The sequence below is a fragment of the Amblyomma maculatum genome, chromosome 3, assembly GCF_055883805.1.
Source record: "Amblyomma maculatum isolate TAMU_Amacu chromosome 3, ASM5588380v1, whole genome shotgun sequence".
Classification (NCBI taxonomy): Eukaryota; Metazoa; Arthropoda; class Arachnida; order Ixodida; family Ixodidae; genus Amblyomma; species Amblyomma maculatum.
Window position 1 is genome coordinate 117196244 of NC_139346.1, and position 15354 is coordinate 117211597.

A 15354-nucleotide genomic window follows, 5' to 3' on the forward strand; every position below is an offset into this window, starting at 1 on the left:
ACGAAGCCAGTAGTAGTTTTCCTGGATCCTTGCAAATGTGCGGGTGACTCCAAAATGTCCACAAGTTGGCTCACCATGGCAAGCTTAAAGGTACGACCATCACGTACGTTGTTTGGGAGGCGGAAAGGATTTTCTTCACGAGAACACCATCGCTTACACATAGCGATGGTAGAACAAGCTTGAAAGCTCCCGGGGTAGTTGTAGATGTAATTGTACAGTTCTCGAGGCAGTTGTACATAGTCCATGGTGTGAAGAAACTCGGGATCAACAAATTGTCGTTTAAGGAGGCACTCCGCGTTGATGGCATTTAAGAATATGGCGTCATCAGGAATATCACCGAGCGGGGATCTACACGGGCACGAGAGAGGGTGACGGCATCCGAGTGCTGGCAACCAGACTTGTACGTGACACTTACATAAGATTCGTGTAGTCGGAGACTCCATCTTACAAGACGGGCTGAAAGGCCCTTGAGGTTCGCGAGCCAACACAGGGCATGGTGGTCAGTAACTACTTTGAACGGTTTCCCGTAAAGATATGACCGGAACTTCGACGTCGCAAACTCAATGGCTAGACATTATTTCTTTGTGGTAAATAGTTAGATTCAGCGTTAGACAGACAGCGACTGCCATAAGCGATCACACGTTACTGGCCGCCATGAATTTGAGCTAAGACATCGCCCAGGCCCACGTTGCTTGCGCCGATGTGAAGCGCCGTGTCGGCGTTTTTGTCGACGTGAGCCAGTATGGGAGGTTCTTGTAAGCGGCGTTGAAACTTTTGGAATGCTTGAACCTGCGGTCTGTCCTGAATGAAAGGCATGTCTTTCTTTGTCAAAAGTGTCAGTGTCTCGGGGAGTCGAGGGAAATCTGAAGAATCGCCGACAGTAAGCACATAAGCCAAGAAATCGTCGAACAGCTTTCTGGTCTTGCGGCAGAGTGAGGTTATCAACAGTTGTTTTCTTGGGAGACGGTGGGACACCAGCATGGTTTACGACACGCCCCGGGAACGTGAGCTTGGTGTAAGCAAAATGACATTTCTCGTTGTTTAAGGTAATCTCAGAAATGTCATGACTTGCAAAAGTGCTTCAAGAGACCTCAACATCGTCAAGGTAAACGAGACATGTCTTCCACCTCAGATCTGAGATTACTGTGTCCATAAACCGTTAAAGGGTAGCCGGCGCAGATCAGAGGCCAAAGGACATCGCCTTAAGCTCGAAGAGCCCATCCGGAGTAATAAACGCCGTTTGTTCTCGGTCCTTCTCATCTACCTCTATTTCCTAGTATCCGGACTACAGGTCCATCGAAGAGAGATATTTCGCGGAGCAGAGGAGATCCTGAGAATGGTGCAGACCTACTTAGTGCAGAATGGCCCCGGTATCCGCGAGCGCTGCCACGTCGGTTCCATCCTGTGAAATGTTCAGGTCGGCGTTTACAACAGTGATGGTGCCGGAACGTCGTGGGGTCCGGTCACGGCGGCGATGCGGCACTAACTGGTGTCGTGTCATCGGAGAACAGGAGCATCGAGGCAGCGGATAAAGGTGGTGCGTATCGTGTCGTCGTGAAACGGTGTGGCTATCCGGTTGCAGTGGTGAAGAAGCTTGAAAGTTTCGCCGATGAGCAACCTTCACCCCAAAGGGTGCCACTTTAGTTTCCCGACGGGGGCTAGGGGAGCGGATCCGCGTCAGGCCGGCCTTTAGACGAGTCTGCGAGGAGTAATGGCGGGTCGACGGCGACCGGGAATAGTCGTAGGGTATTCGCGATGTTTCAGCCAAATACGCGTCAATGGCAGGTGATGTTCACCACGCTGGGTTTTTGCACGTCGTCACTGAATCCCGATAGACCCATTCTTAGGTAAAAGCTGTTGCGATAGAGGTGACCCGCTTCACCCAGTGATAACACACTAGGTGATGATTGAAAATGCACTAGACGTCGCTTTTGCGTGGACGCACCTTAGGAGGTTGAGCGGGAGTTGCTGGATGGATGTATGCAGGGGCTTCTTGGTGCTGACTGGGAGGCGGACAGGCACGATGGGCGACTTTGGCGTAGGGTGGTACTTGTTGGAAAGGGTCGGGTCGATCATGCGCACCTGGTTGACTTCTTCCCGAGCCATATGCGAAAGGCAGGATACTTGTGGCGGTTCTGCCGTCGAAAACAGTTTTTTCAGCCTCTCGCGTACGACGGCCCGTGTGGTATCGCAGAACACGTCGGTGCTACCAATGTCGACGGTGGCAGCAGCCATAGGGATGGACAGCCGCTCGTGCTCGGATTGCATCTCTAGCGCCACCTTGATGGTAATGGTCTCGGACACAAATCCTCAATGGTCTTGGGGGGACATCGCAGTAAGTCGACGAAACTCTGTCCCCTAATTCCCCTAATGAGGTAACGAAACGTTTTTCTCGGACATGTTTAGATCAGCCAGACGGAATAACCTCATGTCGTGGAAGTAAACGAGAACGCTCTCGTAGGGAGCTGAACTCTCACCTGTAAGAGCAGCTCCCCGCATTCCTCGTGGAGAACGGTGGTGAAATCTTGCTGGAACTGTTCTATGAAGGAACACCCCGTTTTGATAGTAGCCTCACGATTTTCAGACGAGCTGCACCATCCAGAAAAAAATACACTATGTAGCTTTTGCTCGTCGGCCTAGCTATTCTAATGGGCTACCAGCTCATATTTATCTAGCCAGTCTTCCGGGTCGTCACCTGGAAACCCCTGCAAGGTATCTCCCGTGGCTGGTGCAACACGAAGGATGGTGCAGCGGTATCGACCTGCATCAGCATGGCTAGTTGCGTGGAGGAGGAGGAGGAAAAAACTTTATTTGCAGAAGAATTCGAGGCACGCAGGCCTCCCGTGGTCGCCGAAAGTGGAGCTGGAGAAGATGGAAGTGTCGTCCTCGCTGTACTGTGAAATTGCAGAGGCGCGAATGCCTGCTCAAGACCCCGAAGTGGTCGGTTATACTGAAGGGTAGGCGTAATCTCGATGGTAGGATATCCCTGAGGGCTGGAGTCAAGGCTTATTGGAGGTGTTCGGAGCTAGGTTGCGTTACCCAGCAGCTGCCACCAAATGGCACGGAGTAAATTCTCGTCGAAAGTCACCGGGAACCACACTGCACAGAGCGGCAGCGAACTAGGCAGAGCAAGTGCCTCAACAGAACTTCGGTTCTCTTTCCTCAAGGAGGCACGCGCTCGTGATCAGCGCAGAACGAAGAAAAAGCTTGCACCATGTCAATATGTTGTCACTGTTATAGGTTAGTAGCAATGTAGCTGTGTGGACAAATCTGAATGCATTTGAAGTAATTATCTGCTTTGAAACAAAGGTGTCTTCCTTGTGAGATCAATTTTTATTGTGAAAGTTTTCTTCAATGGCGTGCAGCGGGCAGTGCGCCTTACAGCAGCTGCTCCCCTCACAGAGGCCATGAATCACTCGGAGAATCAAGAGAAATACTAGCGAATGTAAGTGGCCTTAGGAGCAACACTGTTTCAAAAATAATTTTTAACTTGTAACAACACTTGAATCGCATTTGTAACAACACATCGCACTTGTCTCTTAGAGTGTCGCTCAGATTCTGGTGTGTCGACCCTTTTCTATTTCGAATCCGAATTTCGGAGCATTGTGCAACTAAGTGAGAGACCCTGGACATCCTATATTCCTATCGCACTACAGCTCTGACCCCTACGTCAAACAACCCCATGGTTGTGAAGACGAGGCGCGTTGTTGCAACGAAAGAGAGGAGCAGACAGCGCTGGCGGCGGGTCTTGAAATAGCCCGAAGAGTAACTTAAACATTATATCATTGCCCCAGCACTGATGTGACTATAACAAATTTCCTCGGAAACACAAGAAAATAATCGTATTTGTCTTTTAATAGCAGTGTTATCACAATTTTTGTTCGAGAACGCGTGCACCATCTAGCAGAGCGTTCAAAATGGCGGCGGTAAGACCAAGCCGACAACCGGTTGTTGAGCCGGTAGGTGCCGCAGCTATCCGGACAAGTTCTGCGCAGTCACCGATCCGTTGGCGAAGTCCTTGTCTTGGCTGTCTGCTTCCACTCCTCCACTGGAGGAGAGCAGCCTCTCTACACGAGGCAACTTGACGAACACGTCTTGCATGAGGTCGCCGCCGAGGGACTCGGTAGTAAGCCGCCAGGCGACCAGAGCGATCAACGCCGACACCAGCCCCAGCACAGCACCCGCCACAAGGAGGGCGCGCGCAAGCCCTGACAGACGTGGTGGCGACGACTCTTCCATAAGACTGCCGGTCAGATCATTCACCTCCATGGACACCTGGATTTTAAAATCGGCGGTACATTATTTAAGGTTGCATAGCGCAATGGGCCCAGCAAGTAGAGATGGGCGAATGCCCTCCTTTTTGCCTCTATATACCCTCACCATCACTTTCCTGACTCTCCTTCGTCCTCATTTTCACAACCAACATTTTTATTATTATACGTTTTTGAAAATAAAGTTAGTATTAAAAGCCCCGTCCTCTAGAAAATTTGATGTTTTAGATTTGCCATTGTGAGTAAAACATCACGTGCAAGCCTCTGTCGGATGGTAGTTAGAATGTGGCATGCCCGGGCTGCTAGAGTTGCCAACTCTGACAGCCCATTCTAAATGAAACGGTGCGGACGAGAGGCGAACCTTCCGAGATCATTGCATCTCGAGTCAGACATGTGGTACTTTAACGCCACGTTGACACGTTAGTAAAACTTGGTGAAAGTAATGCCACATCTCACGACTATGTAATAATGAGTGTGTTAGATACTAGGGAACACATTGGCGGAATAACAATTACGTGCGCATCAAATCCATATACGCCAACGATTATTTGCAAGGAGAATCACTAACAGAAGCTGTTAATGTCGTTTCAAGCCCTCAAATGGCAAGCGTATTAGACGTTTTTTTAGTTTTATGAGCGAGCGCTGTTAGGCCGCTGACGCCAATTGTTGTTTATTGAGCTTGCTTTCGGTTGTGCCAAGGGACCGGATTTTTTAACCATAGCGTTGCGAGGTCATCGATATAACAATCTACCCTCGAAATAATACATGGAGTGCGTTTTCTTTAGCCCATCGCTGGAAGGATCGGTGTCAGTGAGGTATTTCTTTTGGCAGAGGCCAAGACAGAGTACACTGGAAACTCGCGGCAATGAAAAACGAGACTGTTATTGTCATGACACCCAAAATAGAATCAAAAGGTGCTTAGATCCGCGAAACTACGATACTCTGGTCACATGGTGTGTTAACCTCTTTAACGCGATGCCCAAATTCTTCACACGCAGAAACTGCCACTCAAACAGGTATCCGATGGAGGTTCACGGGACATCAGCCCCCTAAAACTTTGCTGCATCTCCGTCCGAGGGGAGATATGGAACATACCTAAAGCTGGTCGCAGAAAATGAGAAAACTGGCAGTAGCTACGTGGGCTTATGAAGTCGCTCACGTCTCGGAGACACACAAAGCACACTTGGCCTAAATTACCACATCGTAGGCTGTAAATTGGTTTCACTCACAATGCGAGAAACCTAATCGAGAAGACAATGCGGCGTCAGTGAAAAAATTTCCAGGACTCAAAATGACTTCACCATACCTCAAGTGATGATTCTTTGCTTTGAAGTGTCTTCACTTCGTCTGTGTCATCAGCTCCAGAAACCTTCGCGGAAGCATTTAACGATCAGCTGGTGTGCAGAAACACGTGTCGTGTGTACATATAGACGGGCAAAAGTGCATCTTCGCTAGCAAGAGAAAGCTATTCCCACATACATACTCCTCTTGATGGTGATTATCAGTGTATGACTCCCACTAGCATTAGTGCTGAACGCATAGGTCGAAGGTATATTACATTGTCGCATGTGCTCATACTATCAATCCAATATTAGAAAACACTCTGTCGATATCTAAGCCAATCCTTCGCCTTACCTTTCAGAAGTCATTATTACCAGCTATGAGCCCTGAAGAAAAGAAATTTCCGGCAATCACCCGCGTGTTTCTCAAAAACGATTTCTGGGGGAAGCCTAAACTTTGCATTTAAATTTATGACCCAACAAGTGATTCCTTTCTCCGGCTACCTTTGCGGATCCTATTTCGCGCAACTGCACATTTCAACTCGCTTAACCACTGATGTGCTAATGCAGCATCTATTACACTTCCTATAGTCATCAGTATACTCTCGTAATCTACCACTTCATGTTAACCACCACCCTATATAGATATTGTTACTCTGTTTACGTGGTGTGGCGCGGCGTGGCGCTGCGCACAGGGTAGAAAACAACGCCGTCGAAACGCGAGGACTAGGACACTGTTGAGCTTTAGGTTGGCCGTTCTGTTTTCAGGCGAAAGCATTTATATGTTCATGGAACGAATCCCGTGAGTGAGAGTTCTGCGCGAGATGTGCGTGGGATCTGTGCGCTAATGTGTCCATTGTCAATCATACTGATCCCGTCAACAGAAAAATAAAAATACCTTTTCTCCATCGGGAATCAAACCTCCATCCCTCAGATCCTAAGCCGGGCTCTTTAACCAACTACGCCATTTTCAAGATCGTGACACGCACATCATAATTCTCCTTGTGTACTCTATAGATTACAGTAGCAATTATATTAATGGTGAATTTAGTTGATAATGACGAGAGCGAACGTGATCACCGTGTGCACCAGCAACGCTGTGGCTTTCGCATTTCTGCGGTGTAGATGAATTAATTCCTAACTGGTTCACAGGAAGGGAAAGGCGCAGTATTTGACACACTTTTTTTCTGCGGACACCTGAACCGCGCCGTAAGAAAAAGGATGAAGGAGGGAGTGAAAGTGGATAGATAGAAGGAGGAACCGTATTGGAGGGCTACGGAGTAATTTCGACCATCTGGTGATCTTTAACGGGTGCTGACCCACTTAGTTTCGCCCTTTCGGCCTTTTGGCTAAGATCAAAGTGTAGATTTCATAGAAATGTTAAATTGTTTCACCAACTAGCCGCCCATTATGTAAATGATCAAATTCACGTAACAACTTGGCAGAGGAAGGTCGTCCTGGACCCTGCAGAACCTCGACGGAGCCGTCTCTTCCACGTGGCAGCACAGTCATGGCGAGCCACGGCGGATATGACACGCTTCGCATAAAACTGGAACGGCTCCCAGTCAAGCTCGCGGTCATTAGGCACCGTTCAGTTCCTGGCTGCGTCAGTGTAAGCCTAGGAGGTTTTCCGGCCTAATCAATGAGGATATCAAAGATTGCCTGACGCGCAACCAAACTTTCGGTAAGTAATATCGCTGGAACTCATCCATGCAACTCACCAACTGTCTTATTTTTGGTTGGCAAAGCGCTTGTGCGGTCCGACAACTACTGGAAAACGATATCTACATGGAGAATTTCGTAGACGCGATCACTAAGTGATTTAGTGACTCCCACAGCTTGCATTGTGAACAGGCTCATGTCCGATAAGACAAGGTTGGCCGTCTTTAAGGAGCGATTGCTGAACATGTTTATTGCGTTCGGGTCTCCAAGAACACCCTTGCCAGTGCATCGGATATCACTCAGCTCTGCCGTAGATTGAGGTATTAGAAATCTGGGAGCTCCAGAGAGCTGTTCGTGGAGAGTTGACCAAGAACTTGCAAGCCGACGGCGCACCAACGCACGCCTCCAACACATGAATATTCTCGGTGGGACTTAGTGGGCTAGACCTAGAATATCGGCGCTGCTCCTACAGTCATGACCGCGCCTCTCACACGTGGTTTCCACTACACACGAACGTGCGACGTTCAACTCCTTCCGCCCATCAACAACCATCCACTCCACCGGCACCTACGCTCTCGCGGACTGGCCGATATGTTACAAGTGGAGCCGTCATGAACACATCGCGCGGTTTTGTCAGCACAGGCAACACTAAGCCGCACGCTCTTGTATTCAGTTTTCGCCGGTTTTCCGGGTCAACGCTGCCTGTAATCACCCTCGTAGACAACTACCTTGTTCTTCTCTACCCTTTGCGCAGCGCCGCGCCAAGCAGCTAATAGGAGTCACACTTGTCCCCGGATTCTAGCCACCCATTCAAACCTAGACGTAAGGACGTGCCTGTGAGCAATAGGGGCAGCGTTGGGCTCCAATGGTATCTGCCTCAACTACCAATTCACCTTACCATCTCTTAGTACCTGCTTAATATGCAGCTCCTGCAAACTGCACCATGCAATGTGTCCTCGTGACAGGGGCATGCCCGTGATTTTTTGCTGAAAGCGCTGACATCGACTGCGCTGACGCCCATTTTGAGTAACGGGACATTTAAAGCTGTCACGTCGAATAAAAAAATACCGGACAGCTATCGACCAAATTAGTTAACATCATCACCATCGCCACACGCCTGGAGGTCAAATATATTTCCCATATCTCTGAAATTAACTCGGTTCTTTGAAAAATGCATCCATGTAATCTCATTCGCCCACCTAAATTTATTACTCCCACTACTAGGCCTCGCATCACTTGGAATCCAGTCATTTTCCATAGGCGACAATCGGACACCCCAAGTTCGCATTATATGCCCTTTCCGCGTCCATTTTGCTTGATTTTTCTATGTCACGAACTTGCGTTCGTTCCCTAAGCAGTGCCTGCCTTATTATTAACGACCCACGTGAGGACACGTAGCTGCTACGTCATCAATCAGCTTAGCCAATCAGGGCGACGGCACAAGAGGTTGGACGGCATTCGGTACTCATCTCATCATTCCACTTGAAAGAGGCTCCTTGAGCTGAGCTGGCAGCTCAGTCCAACTTAGAATAAGTTGACCTCGCTCAGTCTCGTGACGTCGCTCAATTCGCCGACCAATAAGCACCCGGCCTGCTGACTTTCAAATGGATGTCGAATGGATGATCGTGATTTTTTCAGGCGGTGAACTCCAAAGAGCAGTTGCTAGGGTCCCGATGGTTGATATGTCAATGTCCTAGTGCAGTTTGCTATGGCAAAAGGTAATGACGCAATTTTCATTGGCGACCACTAAACAGCTCAGTCAATAAACGCGCCGGCAAACACTTCCAATGCTTGGATTAGAGGATCATGTGAATATATTTTCCAATGCATTAAATCATTTTCTTTTGCGTGAGAGACTAACTTAGAAGTGATTGTCAGCGACCAAGCCAAATTACACCATGATGCTTTCGAGCCGCACAAATTTATTGGTCTTACTGAGCCCTTCAAGACCAGGTGCTAAAACCTAATCATCTAATGTAGCTACGTGATACCGTTACAATAATGGCATTGAAACAGCAACCACTCGTCTTATTTGCTCAATTTTCCGCACGGAACTGCGACGAGTTTGGGACAGGTTTGTTCAATCACCATTATATTCTTCAAAAACAACACATTGTTGTTCATACAGATGGTAGTTCGAGCTCAAGAGCAAACTTTACCCAGACTATCACATTGCTACAGTGCTACAATGCTTGGCATGTCTTGGTTGCAGTAGGATAGAAACTCGCCGTGAAGCGTGTTACATCTGTCGAAGGATGAAGCTACAAATAGCACAGCTAATGAAATGCCCTTTGCTGCAACTATGAACTCCATATATATAGAATGCTAGCCGAAGCAACGTTCGGAGCCTGAAATTCTTTCCAAGACCCAATGCTTTCGCTTATTTTCAACTGTAACTTTCATGAGCCGCAGCTTGCGTTCCGTTTAGTCTGTAAAAATGCATATCATGTGAAGTGCGCGCGAATGCCAGATGCCAAGCAGTATCCTTATATAATAAAGTTTTATCGAAATTCCCACATTATCACTGCTAGCAATAGATCCCTCTTAATTATATGGACGGCTTTACCATGTGCAACGTGATCAGGAGTTACCAGCTCGAACAAGCTCACGGTTCAGGATGGAACAAAGCGCGCAATAAATTGCTAAAGAAGTAGAGAATTGAACGGCAGGTGCAAGAACACATGGAGAAAGCTTTAAGTGCACTGAAAAATGGATGCCATAAGCTTGCCGAATAACCAGTAGGCATTGTTGGCAAGTAATGAACTTAATATGTTGGTATCTAGCAGGACGTAGTACTAGTTCTAAATAGTGTTAATCAGCGGTCCCAATTAAAGTGCCACGTGAGGCACTTTGGAATCTCAATAGCGTATATTTTTTATTGGTCCATAGATTAATGAATGTCACAAGGGCACATGAACAGGTCTAGATCTGACTGCATGGTTATGTGCGCGACTTCGCAAGACTACGTGGCCTCTCTAGTAAGAATCAGAAATTTGGTGACGTAGCCTGTTTGTTCTCGGATTGGGGATTAATGCTACCGCTCTGAAATGCCAGAGGTGGGCGAGTAATTCTTTGCAGCACAGCTTACCACATTCTGGCTATGGTTACGATACCATCGAGCAGAGTATGTCGCGGAGCCTTGTTGGTCGAGTAATACATTCAGCGTGTACTAAAGGCTACTGTCTGAAGACATCTAGTAGTTGACAAGATGCTACGACCCAACTTTCTTACGCTTGCGAAGCACAGCTGCACAGAGTGCAGTGCATTTTATTTTTCTTTAGCATATGCAAGGACTGTCAAACTCTACCTGGAACCCACTTATCTCCACTGGTTATTCGGTGCCTTTTGAGAGTACGCATGGACAATACCAACTGCCTCGTTATGACGCGTGCAACAAAGAAGAGTTACTACTTTGCGGTGGCTTAAATTAGTAGCAGCTCGAGTTCTATACTTCCACAGTGAGCCAGAAGAGGCTGCTTTTTCTTCCATACCTTGTCTTTGAAAATGAAAGTTCTTGTAAGCCGCGATTTGATTAGGTCTCCCTCATCCATCTGGTTCCTACGTGTTGTAACGAAATGGGACGGCATACTTTGAAGTTTGTACACAGCTACCACATTCAAGAGCTCGTGGGAATCTCACGCACTGTAACTGCAGCCTTTTAGTAGAGCGGTAGGGCCCTAACATAGGCGAAAAAATATTTACCGCATGGGGATAGGTACGCTGGTGTAGGTCAATGTTAGTAGGTCTCCGCTTAAATAACAGTCTCTATGTAACGTATTTTAGCCTCAGGGCACATCTATAAACACAAATGCTGCGCTGCGGTCCCTGCTAGGGTGAAGCATGCCTGTCTCGTTAGCGAGTTCTATTTGTACACAGAAAAAATCGCACCTGGCGCGAAGGAATTCTTCCCGGGCCGGGACCACCTTCGTGCGTTTCGGGCTGCGACAGCATCCATTGTTCCTCGTCGAGACACGGCGACAGCCTGCCTGGAGACCAGAGGGACCGCGTCGCTTCAAGCACTGAGGGGGTGGCTGAGATGAGCCGGGGACCCGTGCGAGGCACCACAGGTGTCTCTCGCGCCGAAAGGGGTAGAGCAGTGTCGAACTCTTTGGGGCTGCTCCAGCAGGCCGGCTCCTCGAAGGTCTCCGTTGAAGGATCTGCGAATAAAAAAAGAGGACGGAGTATTCAGAAAGTACTCCGCATGGCTGACTTTTCTGCAGCGTATCTCTTTGGTCTGAAACTTAATCGTGCCCAAACGTAAATTCGCTTCGTGCATAGCAGAGACTAAGTTCGAAGAGCGGTTCCAGCTCAATATTCAGCGGTGAAAGAAAACTGAATGTATGATGGCATTAATTAAGCTGACTTCGTGTGTTGCCTCATCTCGGCGAGCAACTCCGAAGAGCTGAGATATCAAGAGAATCAGTAGCAGTTGTAGAGGCCATTATTAAAGCGCAGCATTTAGGCTCCTAACACATCGATGTCACCTATAGTTCTTTCATCCGCTTCGCAGACAACCATCAATATGCTTGCAGGCCTGCTATTTCGCATAGCTGTCCATGGACGTGAAGATAAGGACCATTCAGAGGAATTGTGCATTCTCAGTTTATTCGCATTCCCTCTAATCCGCAATGACAAGTATGAATTTATCAGACAGCATCCGTTTTCTGCGGCCTCTATGAACTTCGACATTTTGGCGCGCGAGGTTCTGTACTTAGCTGAGAAATTCGTAATCGCGCTGTGCATACAATGAAGCCATTGAAATGAGCGCAAAGTTCATGCCATGGCGGGTGGAGGAATTCACAGCCCAACACTTCCTCTCCCCCTTCACTTGCTCTCCACTTCTCTTGATATATGTCTTCTCATAGAAAAGGAACGTACGGTGCTCCGCACAATCACTTTGCCCAGCACGTGGCACTGGACTCCAGGAAGGGCATCCGCCTTTGGTGGTGCATTCCACTCCCATTGCCAGTCGACTACCCACAGGCTAGCCCAAATGGATGCGAGCTTACTTCCTCGCAGGAGCTTTGTTCTGTAAGACGTTCCGCGAGAAAAAGGTCCAGCTTTTCAAATGGTTGGTAAAAGGGCCCAAAGTTCCTTCACAAGCATTTTTATCTACAATAGACAAGCACCAAAAAAGAAGAATGTGCGTGGCTGTGAAATATTAGTTGTCAGTGCAGCATCGTCCTTGTTTTTGTGTGCATGTCTCTGTTCATTGCATTGTTACCTGTTTAGCTGCTTTTTTATCATGTGAGACAAGCCACAGGTTAGGGAAACATTGTAGCCGTAAGAAAAATTGAAGGTACCTGATGACTTTGAGGATCGCACCGAATAATTCCCGAATGCAATAAAACTCATCTAGAAGAGGTTTATATTCGAAGGTTACGCTTCCGCGTCACCATCATCCCCCCAGTATCAGCCATTTTGCGGTCGAAATAGTACCATACGCCCCCTTTGCCGGCTCCTGAACTTCTATTTCCTGTCATGTCTGCAGGTGAACACCGAATGCCTGCCGTCATCCTGGCCCTTGCTGTACTTTCGCACAAACACCTGCTCCGGAGCGGCATTTATACGTCAACTTGCGGAATTGTGGAGTACTGGATCTGCGAATCCCACAGCGGCCCTTGCCAGATATCGTGCGGAAAAGTGATGTGTGCATGAACGTTGAAAATGGTGCCCGATGATAAAAAGGCACCAACTGAGGAAGCGAGCCTAATATCAAGAGCAAATGTACATGAACGAAGGCATCTTCACTGAGATTTAATCTATGAAAACGATTTACAGCAGTAAATAGTACAGCGTTTTCTATGCAAACAAAACATCTTCAAGTGGTGCAGCGCAACGGCACGGGACCTAGTGACTGTGTGACGGTGACTGTGTTTGTCCCCTTCTCTCGACTAGGCCACGTGCCGTTGCTCTGCACCACTTGAACAGGTACAATGGTAAAGAAAAGACAAGGAAGCAGGCAGAAAGGAACTGTGCGATTAATAACATTACATCAGAGGAGACTGCTACTATCATCAAAGAAAGCATCGTTATTTTAACGCGATCGCGTTAATGACCCCGTGCACCGAAAATCCGATGAAGATGCCGGCGTTGGCGTTAAGAGGGAAAAATCACGATCATGGGGCTGGCATGTGGTAGCTGGCCGCTGACATGGCCGCACTCTGACTGGACGTAGGGTTGACTGACAATAAAGTCTGTCAGGTGCTACAATATTGGGCCTGTCCTTTGATATGGGAGGGTGATATAAGAATTAGCCTACTTGCATTCACGTTACCCATACGCCACGCCGGAAATTTATAAGAGGCTTTAATGTGGGCTGACAGCCTGCAATCGTGGCTTGCCCCTAAAAGGCTGAGCTTAAGTGTACCCTATAATTTTTTTTTCCCGATTGAAGCTTCACAGGGAAATGTCGGGTGTCTCCGTGAACACATTAAAATTCTTAAACACGAAGTGTTCAAAAAAGAAAAATCTTCAGGAACAAAGGCTCAGCAACGGCGTACGTAAAGCACTTTAAAAATATCACCAAATGCAAAGATATTCGGCGAACTGATAAATATCTTTAAAATTGATCCCTGTGGGAATTAAATGCAAAACGGGAGTTCAATGCTAAGGACCAGGCGATGCCATATTAGATTCTCAGTGAACAAATAAGCACTTTCAAAATTCAGCAATATCGGTAAATACGACAAACTTTGCCGAAGACTAACGATTTTGAGCGCTCCAGATACGCACAAGGCAGAGTGGAAACACGACGCCCGGACACCCGGTGTAACTGTGACACCGTGCCTAAACAAAACTTCATGCCTTCTTGTTCCGCGTCAGGTACAATCGTTTGCCACGCTTGTAATAAGGAAACGCGCAGTCATTGTAAACCGCGTGTAGCTTAATTTCGTGTGCTATAGAGCGAATGGAAGCGCATCACTCTCCACAAGAGATTGCAATATGAAGGTGGCCGTGTTGTTATAGCAATATATGTCATTATCGGTAGCTGGAATTTCGCTGAGCTTCTCGTTCCTGTTCCTGTTCCGGTTCCCGTTCCACAGTAGAAAACAGAGCATCATATCTCTTCGTGCTATGGATCTTGAATAATCAGGTTCTGTTTGTTTGTTTTTTTTTTGTTTCAGAAACTGATATGACGTCAAATGATTTATGGCATCGAACTTCCCCTTACGCTAACCAGCAATCTGACACAATGTAAAAGGTAACTAGTTGGTTTTAGTCATTGGTTGTATATACCTGAACCATTTTATAAAACAAAAGTTATATCCACCGCTGCTCAGAGTTTATTCACCAAAATATATTTTTGATTCCCAAGTCGCTTCCTTTAGTTTTTTAATTTGGCTGTTTAACACCATGTATAATAGAGAGACTAATAAGGAAGGACTGAATTGCAGAGAAATCGCATGCACCGTGGCGACGCGTGTTGTGACATATTGCCTGCCAGCTTGTCCACTCTATCCTCCAGCCGCAGATATCAAACGAGTAAATATCTCGTTGCCTCACCCGCAGACAGTGGGACACCCTTGAAGTAATCAATCATTGGCTTACGCGAGCTGTAACTTATCTCCCTCGACTTAAATCTTTTACGCTGTGCTCAAGACTTGGATAAACTTAATACAGCCAGTAAACTAATCAACTAGCGCGATACAAAGGAGCAGCAAGCAGACTGTCTCTTCGTACTTTAATTCCGTGGCTATACCCTGAGCTCACAATCACCGGCCGATATCAGGCCGGTATCAGTAGCGTATTTGCATATTTGCGGAGTATTTGCCGTAGTAACGTGATTGCATTAACTCCCCGTAGTGACGTGACTGCATCGCTCACGTCACTACGGGGAGTTACCGCTCTCTAGAGTGGCTCTCATTCTTGTCTTTCCTCTGGCAACATATGCCGCGGACACGCATGCACCCCTTTCCTGGAACTTGAAGTTATTTTAAATGCAGTTGCTTCCCGTCCACATTCACATCCACATTCAATACAGTTCACATTTACACTGAATACCTCGCAGTCCTTAAACAGATTATGGCAGTTCAAAGAGCGTTCCAGACTACGAAATCCATTCATCTGCTCAGCATAAAGTACCCTTGTCCTGTGCAAATAGACTGAATTCGCGGCCATGACTGCGATTCGCGCAATAA